Source organism: Quercus robur, chromosome 8 (assembly GCF_932294415.1).
Source record: "Quercus robur chromosome 8, dhQueRobu3.1, whole genome shotgun sequence".
NCBI classification, from domain to species: Eukaryota; Viridiplantae; Streptophyta; class Magnoliopsida; order Fagales; family Fagaceae; genus Quercus; species Quercus robur.
In genome coordinates, this window is record NC_065541.1 from 52,048,173 (window position 1) to 52,062,184 (window position 14,012).

Here is a 14,012-nt window from a genome sequence, read left to right on the forward strand (position 1 = left end):
ATTCACATATCACCTCACATATATCTCAAGCTTTTGCTAGTTGCACACACTACACGAGTTACTCTTTGCTAAACTTTGTACATGTTATTGTGTGTGTTTATGGTCTGACCAACCAAGTTTTGCAAATACTTTGAATTTTGTGCAAAATAATTTTGTTGCTTGAAAATTTATGGAGAATGCAAGAAATTTTATTTTTGGGAAATTTGGGCTTAAAATTCTTGTTTTTAAAAATCACATCATCACATACTTATGCATTTTGTTCTTAAATTTCAATGCTTTGATTTGATTCTGAATTTTTTTCAAAAAACTGTGTTTTTCCTCAAATTTAGTGAGCCTCTGCCCATTTCGATCAATCCATTCTATTTTTCGATCAATCGAAATTTTTTAAAATATGTTTGAGAGAGCCTCTGACTATTTCGATCGATCAAAATTGATTTTCGATCGATCGAACTTTTTAAAATTTTTTTTGTTAAAGTCTCTGTCTGTTTCGATCGATCGAGGCTATTTTTCGATCGATTGAAACTCGTGAATCAAGTTTTTTTTTTTAAAGTCAGATTGGACTGTTTCAAACTTACTTTTTCAAACTTTCCTCTCTCTCTCCGACTTGGCTAGGCTCCACTAAGGATTTTTTGTCATTTTCGACCAAATTTTTTGCAAGGTTTTTGTCTCCCAAGGCCGGTAAGACCCTTATACCCTTCCTTTTGCATTTATTTTCTTGTTTTCATGCATAAACTCATGCATTTTAAGGGAATTTTCGGAACTATTCATTTTTGGGATTTTTGTTGAATCAATCCTCTTTTTCTGAAATTGATCATTAGGTTTTGCTTCTATATTGTTATATTCATGATACATGTTGGTTAATCTGATCAATTTGGGGATTTGTGAAAAATTGAAAATTCTAGGGTTTGTAATTGATCCAAATTGGGGATTTTGTTCAAATTGGGTTAAAATTGATGAAATTGGCTTGTTCAATTGATGTAATTGGTCATTATTTTCTAAAATCTATCTTGTAAGATGATCAGTTAATCAATATCTTTCAAATTGATCAAGTGGTTTTCCAAATTTTGGGGTTTTTGTGTTAATACCTCTATGTTCAAGCCAATTTTATGAATTTGAACTTATCTGGACTTAATTGCACTGCATTAGGACATGCATCATGCCATTTAAATTGTTCATGCATCATATAGATTTTGTTCTATATTTTTTTGTGTTCCTTTGCTTTGTGTTTTGGTCCTTATCCTAGCACCATGCCTAGGAAAACTAGAGCCCATAGGAACCCTTCCACTTCCTCTAAGTCTCCCTCTAGGAGTGAGGTGTTTAGGAATGATAAAAGCAGAGAGGCCTTTGAGACTTTGAACCGTAAGCGTAAGATTTGGGTTGGGTGTACTGTGGTTTTAGATGAGATTGATCCGGCCATTAGGGCTAACTTTGAGTCTAGAGGTTGGTTGCCTCTCTTAGAGATAGATCATCCACCCCCAAACGCCCTGATTAAAGAGTTCTTCTCGGACCTCTCTTGTCACGTCTATGATTTCAACACCCTTGTTAGGAGTTGGATACGAGGTGTCGAGTTCACCATTACCCCTCGGGTAGTGGTTGAGGCTCTTGGGATTCCAGTTGTTCGGGAGCCTGACTATCCCTATGATGAGTCGCCCTCCTTAGATGTTGGCATGTCATACATCACTGGGTCATCTATCCAGTGGGGTTCTGATCCTCGGATCACGTCCGCTGAGCTTACCGAGATTGCCTATCTTTTCTTTAGGATAGCGTGTCATTCGTTGTGGCCTATCTTTCATTTCCACACCATCCCTCTAGAGCGATGTGTGTTTTTGTATGCTTTTGTTTCTGGTGCGTCGATCAGTTTCCCTCATCTGTTCCTTCGTTCTTTGAATGAGGTTCATAGGAGTTCTGCCGTAAGGCATGCACTTATTCATCCTATTTTCATTCATAGGATTTTGATCTTTTTAGGTCTAGATGGTTTCCCGTCTGGTGAGCCTGGTCATGTCGTTGCACCCATAGGTGCCACCTTTCTTAGACAGAGGGCTGCTCACATACGAGCTGTTCCTTCGCATCCTAGGGGTACGTGATCTAGTGCTGTTCCCCTTCCTCCCTCTCCTACAGGTGTTGATGATGCTGAGACGTCTGGTGCTGCTGCTGTTGGTACTGATGTTCCTCCACCGACTACTTCGGATGATTCAGACATTCGACGTACGTTGGATCATGTCTTGACCGTTCAGACGGCTTATGGATAGATTTTGGTGGACGTGCTCGATGAGATCCGTGCCTTGCGTGCGGAGTTGGCACAGTTTAGACCACCTCCCTTTTAATGATGGAGTTTGTTTGCCCTTTGGCATTCCGTCACAAAAAGGGGGAGTATTTGTAGAGTTTTTGTTTTCAAGGGGAGAGTATTTCTTTGGTTGGAGCTTGTAGAGTTTAGATTTTATCTAGGTGCTTCACATTGTATTTTACCTTTTTAGCTCTTGCTATGTTTTTGATGGGATATTCATGTTAGGGGGAGTGTTGTTTTTTTTGGTTCCTTATATATTTCTTGTTTCAAACTTTTATTGATTTATATTTATGAGTTATTCATTGATATATGTCCTTATTGTGTGTTGTTTGAAATCAAGAATTTAATTTGTTTACTTGTATTTTTCCACACATACGGTTATGCATTTTATTTAGTGTTTCAGGAAATATACAGGTTGATTCAATTGAGCTGCTATCTACACTTGCAACTGATGGATAGTAGTTAGGATTGAATTTATTTTATGAGCATTATTTGTGTAAAGGGCTTTTATTTTGTAAACTTTGAGCTTCTTCTAGTTGTGTTTTGTCACGGATTGCCAAAGGGGGAGTTTGTTAGGTTCTAAAGACTTAGGTATTTATGTATTTAGAACTCTAATATGTATTATTGGCAAACCATGATCAAAACAATGTGTTTAGAAGTGTTTTAGTCTTGCTCAAAGTTGTGCATTTATGTAAAGTTGGAATCGAGCTAATGTAGAAAAGTTTTATGCATTTCGGCCTGGCTCGATCGATTGAAGCTTGGGTAGAATGTTTTTTTCTGCAGATTTTCCAACTCAGCCCTAGTTGTTTTAAAACGTTTTAGGGTTTTCTAATTTGTCCTAAGTATAAAAGGAAAACCCTAGCCACATTTTTATGTTGCTCATATTACGGTTTGTGTAAATCTCTTGTGAGATCTAGAGGAACTTTCCTTTACACAAACTTAGAGTTTTCAAGAAGAATATTTATCTACACCTTGATGATCAACTCGGTTGCTGCCATTGAAGCTTAAAGAAAACACAAGCGGGTGTGCTTGTATCTGGTGGTGAATCCAAGAAAGAAGGAGTCCGTGGATTCGGAGCTTGCACGTGGTCGTGTCAGTAAGTTCTACTGGTTGGTAGCAATAAGAAGTTGAGCATGAGGGCTTGTAAGTCTTATTGTATGAACTTCGATTCTTTCAAGATAGTGGATTCAAGTTTACCTTAAGGATAGTTAGGTCAAATCCTCCCTAGGTTTTTACCAGTTTGGTTTCCTGGGTGATCATATCTTATGTTATTTATCTTTCCGCTGCTTTGCATGATATGATCTTTATTATTGTGATAACCTAGATTTGTTAAATTGGACTAAGTAACAACTTGGCTAATTACCTAGGTTAAATCAATTGTTTTAAGGGGTCTAAAAACCATCAGTCTCGAACACTCTTTCTTTCTTTCTTTTTATCTGTGCGTTGGTTTGTGATTTTCAAATGTGCGTTGGTTTGTTAATGTGATTAGGGTATTTTACTACTCTTGTTTGATTGTTAATGATTTTTTTTTTTTTTTTTTTTTGGTTTGAGTTGTTAGATGTGTCCAAATGCATTATTATTGTCTCGGTTTGTGTTTCATTGCTGACAATGTAGTGGAAAATAAAGGAAAATGGAGAGCTTGAAATTGATTTTTTTTTTTTTTTGGGACTTGGTTTGTGTTTGGTTGCTGAGAAAATGGTAGAAAGGAAAGGAAAATTAGAGGGAAATTAGCTCAGTTCAAATTTCTTTGCATGCATGCACTTTTAAATATAATATGTCTACACTCTCATCTTGTGGGTTTGATTTTTTTCTCTGTGTCTTAGTCTTGGAGTTTTTAATGTTCTAGATTGCTCTGTAAAAGTCAATTCCTTCTTGGTTAATTTTCATAGATTGGGCTTTATTGTATTTTTTTAATTAATTTTAATGATGGGTTTTAGGCATGTAAGATAATGTTGTTGGATTAAGGTTTGGTTGGGCTGCTTTGGGAGTTTGGAGTTTAACAATAATTGTTTTGTTGTTGTTTGTCTGTGTGTTTTGATTTTTTTTTTGGTTGCCAAATGCAAGATTGTATCTGGGTTTCTTTAAAGCTAAACTATGTTTTAATTTAGTGTGGTTGATATGCTTACTAATTAAATAGAAAAAATTTTAGAATGTAGTTCTTGCTAGTTATTGGTATTTAGATACAATGTACCTTTGGTCTGAAATTATCTCATGGATTCTGCCAGAAAAGGGGGAAAAAATGAAATAAGAGAATAAGACAGTTGTGTAAATGCCACCCTGGTGAAGCCCAAATATCCAATTATGTTTCTGTTTGATCTGCTGGATTGTGTGATTTAAGGGTTTATACTCTATTTATCATCAATGGCTTACTAGAAAGAGGAGGAAATGCATTTTGGATTCAAAGAAGTAAGACTTTAGATGAATTAGCAGTTCTAAGTTTATACTCTAACAGATGAATGAATTATTAGTGGAGGGCTATTTTTGTTGTTGTTTCCCTCTTTTTTCTTTTTTCTTTTTCTTTTTTCTTTTTACAAGTATTGTTGTTGTTAATAATAATAAGTTACATGTAGCATTATATTTCATTCATATTACATTTTTCTGCTTTTGTTTTTGTTTTTGTTTCTTTTTTGTTATGTTATGTAATGTGTCCAACATTATATTTCATTCATATCAACTTGTTTTTTACTTGTCGTTGTGCTAATATACTTGTTTTTATTTTACACTTTGACAGTTGAAATGGCAAGGCGAAAATCAATTTTGTGCACGCGTTCCAATAGCATAACCGTGGAAGGAGCTTCTACAAAACATGTGGATGAAGAAATGAACCAAGAAATGCATGAAGTTTTTACGCAAGGTATGGGCTTACAACTTGATATCAAATTTGCTATTAGTTTGCTTAAAAATTCTATTAAAAAAAATAAATAAAGGAGCAGCCTTTATGTCTCAGCCCTTGCCCTATATGTCTCATGATGGTTGTTTATTTTTATATTTTTTTAAATGTGACAGTTTTATTTGTTATGCCTGTATGCATGTTGAAACTCTCAAGTTCTATAGTTGGGTTCATGTTAATCATTTAATTGCTAATCAATACAATCATGCTCAAGTATGTTATTCAAACAATAATAGTATCAATCATAGTTGCAAATTTAATAAGCAAAACACGTATCCATGCCTTCTCTCTAATCCACCTAGATAGTTGAATTTTATTTAAAAATTCTTAAGTTGAATTTAAACTGAAAATTCGATTCCACTTTATTTAAACTGATGCTAATTTCTTAAGTTGAATTTTCTAATATTATGCGCCACCATCTACTAACTAGTAAACAAGAAGATAGAGAAAGAAAAGACCTTTGTTTACAATTTGTTTTTTATTTTTATTGGGTTCTCATTGCTTATCTTTGTATTTGTATGTTTTTAGATAAATTAGCCATCTTTAATGAGAAATCCTCTGTATATAGAAAATATGAGGGTCTTTCTTGGTTGGTTTGCTTTTACTTAATCTTTGTTGGGTTCTGATTGTTTAGAGAGATATTTATCTGCAGCTAGTTTGTATTGTATGAGAAATTCTCATTGTATCATTTCCAAGCAATTTCACCTATAAAAAATTTTGATAATGCTTATCTGAGTGCCTTTTATTTTTATTGGGTTTTCATTGTTTATCTTTATATTTGTGTGCCTTTTATTTTTAGTTTTTATTTTGATCTTTGTTGGTTCCTGATTGTTTAGATAGGTATTTGTTTGCAGTTAGTGGAATTAGCTTATTGTGTGTGAAATACACATTATAAATTAAGAAAATGGTTACTTTTTTCTTTGTTTGTGGTCTTATCTTATCCATAAAGTGATTATGAGAAACTGATTGAACTGGAAAAAAGGAGTAAACATTTTGCTTATTTTTGTTGTTTAGGAAGTGATAACGGTTAAAATTTTAACATTTGATGAGTGTTTGTGTTAAAATCTGTGCCAATTTTTTCTAGTAATGCATGATTTTGTCCATGCGTTTTTATCAAAAAATCAAAATCTGGATTTGCTATTGTTGCAATATATGTTGGTGATTTAAATCTTATGGGCACTAAAGAATGAATTGGAGATGAAAGATCTTGGTAAGGCAAAATTTTTTCTTGGCCTGCAAATTGAACATCTTTCAGATGGAATTCTTGCCCATTAATCAACGTACACAGAAAAAGTCCTGAAGCACTTTTACATGGATAAAGCTCATCCTTTGAGCACTCCAATGGTGAGTTGGTCGCTTGATGTCAAGAAAGATCATTTTCGACCACAAGAAGATGATGAAGAAACTCTTGGTCCTAAAGTACCATATCTTAGTGCATTCACAATTTTCTAACTAGTAAGGTATAGTTCCATATCAACTCGAAAATTTTGGAATGGAATTAAGCATATATTACATTATCTTCGTGGGATGACCGATTTGGGATTATTTTATCCAAATGGATCAAATCCATAGTTAGTTAGATATGCTGGGGCGAGTTACCTTTCTGATGTGGACAAAGGCTGATCACAAACAGGATATTTATTTACTTATGGAAATACTTCTATTCATGGAGTTTTGTTAAGAAAACAATTTCTGCTACTTCCTCAAATCATGCAAACATTATTGCAATTCATGAAGCGAGTTGTGAATGTGTTTGGTTGAGATCGGTAATTCAACATATTTGTGAAAACTATGGATTATCATCAATCAAAAATAGTCCAACAATATTATACAAAGATAATACCGCTTGTATCACTCAAATTAGAGGAGGCTATATCAAAGGCGATAGAAACAAGCATATTGCACCAAAATTATTTTATACACAATAGCTCTAGAAGAGCGGTGATATTGATGTCAAGCAAATACGTTCATGCAATAATTTGGCCAATATGTTCACTAAGCCATTACTGATTGTGACTTTTAAGAAGATGGTGCACAACATTGGCATGTGTTGACTTAAGGATCTTTTTACCATGAACAATGGAAGTTCTATGTACTCATGAGGAGTAAATTTTCTAAAGTATGTGTGTTGATTGTACTCTTTTTCCCTCGCTAAGGTTTTTCCCCACTAGGTTTTAATGAGGCAATCTTAAGACACTAGAAGTTATACAAGAATATTGTACTCTTTTTCCTTAGCCAAAATTTTTTTCCCACAGAGTTTTTCTTTGGCAAGTGCAAAGTTGTGATTTACAATTTTGTATTTTGTTGGCTTTTATTCCGTGCCAAATTTGATTGTGATTATATTCAATCTTGTGTACCTTGTATTTATTGTGGGATGTGATTGTAAGGGTTGTGTGTTAAAGAGAGAGAGTGTGAAGACTCAAGCAAGTGAAGCCAGAAGACTTCTCACGGGTGTCTCGCGAATAAGCTTCCCGCGAAGTGAAGCATGTGCCTTGCACATGACTGGAATGCGAAGAGTCTGTACAGATGGAGATAGCTGTGTCTCGCGAGTATCTCGTGAGTAAGGCCTTCCCGTGAGACATTCTGTTCTGCCAGTCTATACTGTCTGATACATACTTTCTGTACCCTCACTATATATACCCATATTACCCACAATTGTGAAGGAGCGCTTTAGAGAGAAAACCCTAGCTAAAACACTTGAGAGTTAGAAATTGTTATACCAACAATTCTCTACACATTTGTTTGTGGAATTTCCTCATCTCCTACCTCTCCATTTCCATACCATTGAGAGGTCAATAGCCCAAACACTTACCACACCCTTTGAGAGTGTCCAATGAGGTTTTGGTGCTACTGGGAAGCATTGGAAGAATCCAAGGATGGCAGATGCAACATGGAGCTTGTTGCGGGATCCGAAGAGCTAGACAAGACACGGTTCCGAGAAGTCTTGTTGGAGAAGGAGCTTGGAGGGCTTAGGTACAGCGGGTAGATTAGGCTTGGAGGGTCTCTTGCTAACCCGTGTATCCCAACTGATTTTCTAGTAGATCGATTACCGCTTGGAGGGCGGTGTAGAGGTTTTTCGGCGAGTTCTTCGGTTTCCTCTTCGATAACACGTCTCGGCGTTATCTGTATTTACATCTCTCTTCCCTACTCTTGTTCATTTCATTTTACTGCTGTGTTGCTTTAAATATGGATTAGAGTAGCTCTCGTGTTTGTATGCTTGTGTTTACACTATTCCGCACTTAGTATTAAGTTAGTGTAAAATCAACCAAGCCGTAATTTGAATTAGGGGTCTAAACAAGCTCTTGTGTTTTTACACATTTCGAGCTTTCAACAAGGTTTTAATGATGCATATTCTTAGAAAGTGGTCATCCAAGGGGGAGTGTTAGAAATAAATTTTGATTGGAATGTGTAAAGCTTGGGCAATGAAATGGTTATAGGGGAGATGTATATCCATAATTGTACTCATGATCATAACCTTATCCCATGAACTCTACAAGCATTCTAAGGTTCTATATATATGTGGGATTTCTTTACTGTTATTGTACATATCTAAAGAGAAATCAAAAGGATTGTGGATGACCACTTGAATACAAGAGTTTATCAATTTATATTTCTTGTTTTCTTCTTATTTAGTTTTATCTATTTTTATTATTTCACAACATTTTTTTAATTATCATTTTTCTTAATCGTTCTACATTTTCATTTTAGTAACAATTTTAATAAATATATGAGGTAATGAAAAAGCCATTGACAATCCAATTGTTAAGATGAAACGTCTTGCCAACTATTGACAACTAAAATGTTCTATATCAACATAGAGAGAGAACCCAAATGCAATGGTTTTTTCACAACATTCAAAATCTCAAACTAAAAAATTATTCTAAAGTTCTTAAGAATTAAAAGTAAGGAACAATACTCTTTAAGAGAGGAACCAATATCTACAACAACTTCAATTAGTGGATCATTCCTACTCTTTTTTCTTTGGTGAGGCTCAACTACAGAACTTGTTGATAACGAATATCAACATAGTTGTTGTGCAATGGAAGAATTCACCTCATTTTCTCCTTCCTCAGCCATAACTTCATCTGCATCACCCAAATGTTCACCAATGCAAGTAGCTCTATCCCTCCCACTCAAGATTTCAATGTCTTCCCAATTGTCAATAACTATGTTTTTATAAGCACCTGTTTTTGCATTTTTTCTAAAGTAAAAAAAAAAAAAAAAAAGGGGGCTAGCAGTGAGTTAACATAATTAAACAAAACTATTGAAACCTACTAGTTTATAATAGCAAATCCCAAAAACCAAAAAATTAATCCCGAACAATTAGTGAAACTCAGCCAAGAGCTCACTTAAAACCCCACTCAAGTTCTCAATGTCTTCCCAATTGTCAATAACTATGTTTTTATAAGCACCCTTTTTACATTTTTCTACGGTAAAAAAAAAAAAAAAAAAAAAAAAAGGATAAGCAGTAAGTTAACATAATTAAACAAAGCTATAGAAACCTACTAATTTATAATAGCAAATCCCAAAAACTAGAAAATTAATCCCAAACAGTCAGTGAAACTCAGCCAAGAGCTCACTTAAAACCTCACTGCAAACCCAACTTTAAACACCACCAAAAACCAGCAAAACATTCTTGCAAATTACCCAAAAACTCTACTGAAAACCCTCATAAAGGCCCTTAAATTACCCTTTGTAAATCATAGCAGAAAAATACCTAGAAACAGCCCCAAAAACCCACTGAAAAAACCAAAAAACGAGCTCAAAAGAATCTCCAAAAAATATCTCTGCCCCAAAAAAATAAAATAAAAAACCAAAAAAAATCCCTCTATTAACCCAGAAAATCAACCCCAAAATCTACACTCTCAAGTCTCATCCCAACAGCAACATTTTGAAATTGTGCAAGATAACTGCTCAAGAAATTTTTTTTTTTTTTTTTAGGGATAAGTTATAGCAGAAAATATTTGAAAGAAAAGAATGCAATGACAAGAAACTAATATAAAAGAATGAATCAAAAGTTATAGAATCAAATCAGATCACATGACACATTCATATGAAGAGAAAAAAATTAGGCTTGTCAGTTAACAAACTATAAAAAACCTGCACTAGGCCATTCTATGAATAAAAAAATGAATCAATACTTTCACACTAAGAGAAACAGCATTGCAGTAAGAATTCGAAAAGTAAAAATAAAGCCAAATATTCAATTCCCGCGAATAGTTTTGTTTTTGTATTAGCCTAGACTACCAACCTATTTGAGATTTCAGTGAATTGCTAATGTAATATTCACAAATCCTTTTTCACTGACCAGTCTCATTAAAATTCAAACGCTTGTTAGTAGCCCATAATCTAAAATTGCATTGATGGAAAAAGATTTGAACTTTTCAATTGCACTTCCATAAGGAGCCTCTGTAACACATCACAAATTTGAAAGCTATAAACATGGTTTTAAAAACCGGACTAGATGATCTGATTAGTTGAACTGGGAACCAGCCATTAGTTCGGTCCCAAAAAAAATACTAAAAACTTGTCAAAACCAGGAACTGGAGGCAAATCCGATTTTGCCCCCTGTTCGGTTTCTAAAACCATGGCTATAATAGACAAGAAACTTGTTAGAAGTTAAACTTGTTTTTAATTAACCTTTCGTAAATACGTGTGTTTCATAAGTTAATGTATTGGGAGGTTTATTGAAGTTATGTGTGGGATTTATGAATGTAAGAGTCAGAAAAATAAATGTAGTGGGAGTTAAAGGTTGGATGGTGTACTCTATAAACCCATTTATCCATCAAGTTCTAAGTAAGAGTTGAAGAGAAATATGATAGTTTTTAGACCCCTTAAAAACACAATTGGATTAACCTAGGTAATTAGCCAAGTTGTTACTTAGTCCAAATTAACAAATCTAGGTTATCACAATCAAAACAATCATATCATGCAAAGCAGCGGAAAGATAAATAACACAAAAATATGATCACCCAGGAAACCAAACCGGTAAAAACCTGGGGAGGATTTAACCTAGCTATCCTCAAGGTAAACCTGAATCCACTATGAAAGAATCGAAGTTGTTCAACAGGACTTAGACCACTAACACCCTATTGCTACCCACCAGTAGAAACTTATTGACACGACCACGTGCAAGCTCCGAGACCACGAACTCCTTCTTTCTTGGATTCTCCAGCAAGTACAAGCACACCCGCTTGTGTTTCTTTAAGTTCTTATGGCAACAATTGAATGATCATCAAGCTCTTAAACGAATCTCCTTCTTAATAATCCTAAACTTGTGTAAAGGAAAGCTCCTCACAAATCTCATAAGATATTTACACAAACAGTAATATGAGCAACACTAAAACGTGGCTAAGGTTTGCCTTTTATACTTAGGGCAAATTAGAAAACCCTAAACGTTTTAAAACACAACTAGGGCTGAGTTGGAATTCTGTAGAAAACGCATCTAACCTGATTTTCAATTGATCGAGCCTAAGCTTCGATCGATCGAACCAAACCAAGAAGCATAAATAAATTCTGCAACAACTTATTCCAACTTTACATAAATGAACCAACTTTAAGCAAGTCTAAACACGACTAAACATATTGTTTTGATCATGATTTACCAGCAATACACATTAGAGTTCTAAATACATAAAATCCTAAGTTTTTAAAACCTAACAAACTCCTCCTTTGGCAATCCGTGACAAAACAAAACTAAAAGGTCAAAGTTTACAAATAAAAGCCCTTTACAAAAATAATGCTCATAAAAATAAATTCAATCCTAAATACTATCCATCAATTGCAAATGTAGACAGCAGCTCAATTGAATCAACCTGTATAATTCCTAAAACACTTATACAAAATGCATAACCGTATATGTGGAAAATACAAGTAAACAAAATAAATTCTTGATTTCAAACAACACACAATAAAGACATATATCAATGAATAACTCATAAATATTAATCAATAAGCAGTCGAAACAAGAAATATAAAAAGCAATAAAAGTATCTCCCCCTAACATGAATAGCCCAACAAAAATATGGCAAGAGCTAAAAAGGTAAAATACAATGTGAAGCACCTAGATACAATCTAAAATCCACAAGCTCCAACCAACCAAAAATGTTCTTCCCCTGAAAACAAAAACTCTACAAGCTCAAATATGTACTCCCCCTTTTTGTGATGGAATGCCAAAGGGCAATCAAAATCCATCATCAAAAGGAGGTGGCGGTGAAGATCGTTGAAACTGTGCCAACTCTGCGCGCAAAGCACGGATCTCATCGAGCACGTCCACCAAAATCTGTCCATGAGCTGCATAAATGGTCAAGACATGATCCAACGTACGTCGAATGTCTGAATCATCCGAAGTAGTTGGTGGAGGAACATCAGCATCAACAGCACTAGCACCAGACGCCTCAGCCGTATCAGCACCTGTAGAAGAGGGAGGTGGGGGAACAACACTAGATGACGCACCTCTAGGACGTGTAGAACCAACTCTCAAGTGAGCAGCCCTCTGCCTAAGGAAGGTGGCACCTATGGGAGCAATGACATGAACGGGCTCACCGGAAGGGAAATCAGCTAGACCAAGATACAACAAAATCCTATGAATGAAAATAGGATGAATAAGAGCATGCGCTACGGCAGAACTGCTATGAACTTCATTCAAAGAACAAAGAAATAGATGAGGAAAGCTGATAGACACACCAGAAATGAAAGTGTACAAAAACACACATCACTCAAGAGGGATGGTGTGGAGATGAGAAATAGGCCACAAAGAATGACATGCTATCCTAAAGAAAAGATAGGCAGTCTCAGGAAGCTCAGCAGACGTGATCCAAGGATCAGAACCCCACTGGATAAAAGACCCAGTGATGTATGACATGACGTCATCTAAGGGTGGAGACTCCTCATAGGGATAGACAGGCTCCCTAACGACCGGAACCCCAAGAGCATCAACCACTACCTGAGGAGTAATGGTGAACTCAACACCTCGTATCCAACTCCTAACAAGGGTGTTGGAATCATAGATGTGGCAAGAGAGATTCGAGAAGAACTCTCTAATCAGGGCGGTCGGGGATGGATGATCTATCTCTAACAGGGACAACCAACCTCTAGTCTCAAGGTTTGCCCTAATGGCTTGATCAACCTCATCTAATACCACAGAACGCTCAGCCCAAATCTTACGCTTACAGTTCAGCTTCTCATAAACCTCTCTGCTTTTGTCATTCCTAAACACCTCACTCCTAGAGAGAGACTCAGAAGAAGTGGAGGGGGTCCTATAGGCTCTAGTCTTCCTAGGCATGGTGCTAGGATAAGGACAAAGACACAAAGCGAAAGAAAAAAACAAAAACCAAGGGCAGACTGCAAGTTAGCACAAAAAAAATATAGGACAAAAATCTATATGATGCATGAACAGATTAAATGTCACGATACATGCCCTAATGCAGTGAAATTAAGTTCAAATTAAGTTCAAGTTCAACAAAATTGGCTTGAGCATAGAGTTTCTAACAAAAACCCCAAAATTTTGAAAAACCACTTGTTCAATTTGTAGAAAATTGACCAATTGACCATCACACAAGATAGATTACATAAAATAATGATCAATTACATCAATTCAACAAGCCAATTTCATCAATTGAAACCAATTTGAACAAAATCCCCAATACGGGTTCAATACAAGCCCTAGAATTTTTAAGTTTTCACAAATCCCCAAATTGATCAAATTAACCAACATAGATCATAAATATATCAATACAGCAACAAAACCCATTGATCAAAGTCACAAAATAAGGTTTGATTCATCAAAAATCCCAAATTATGCATAGTCCGAAAATTTACCCAAAAACCATGAAATCA

The 14,012-nt window shown here is 35.2% G+C and overlaps 1 pseudogene; it reads right to left on the minus strand.

The window, feature by feature from the left end:
- LOC126696456 (uncharacterized) overlaps positions 1 to 13,458 on the minus strand; it is a 45,820-nt pseudogene extending 32,362 nt beyond the window's left edge.
- Positions 13,459 to 14,012: the final 554 nt, after the last annotated feature.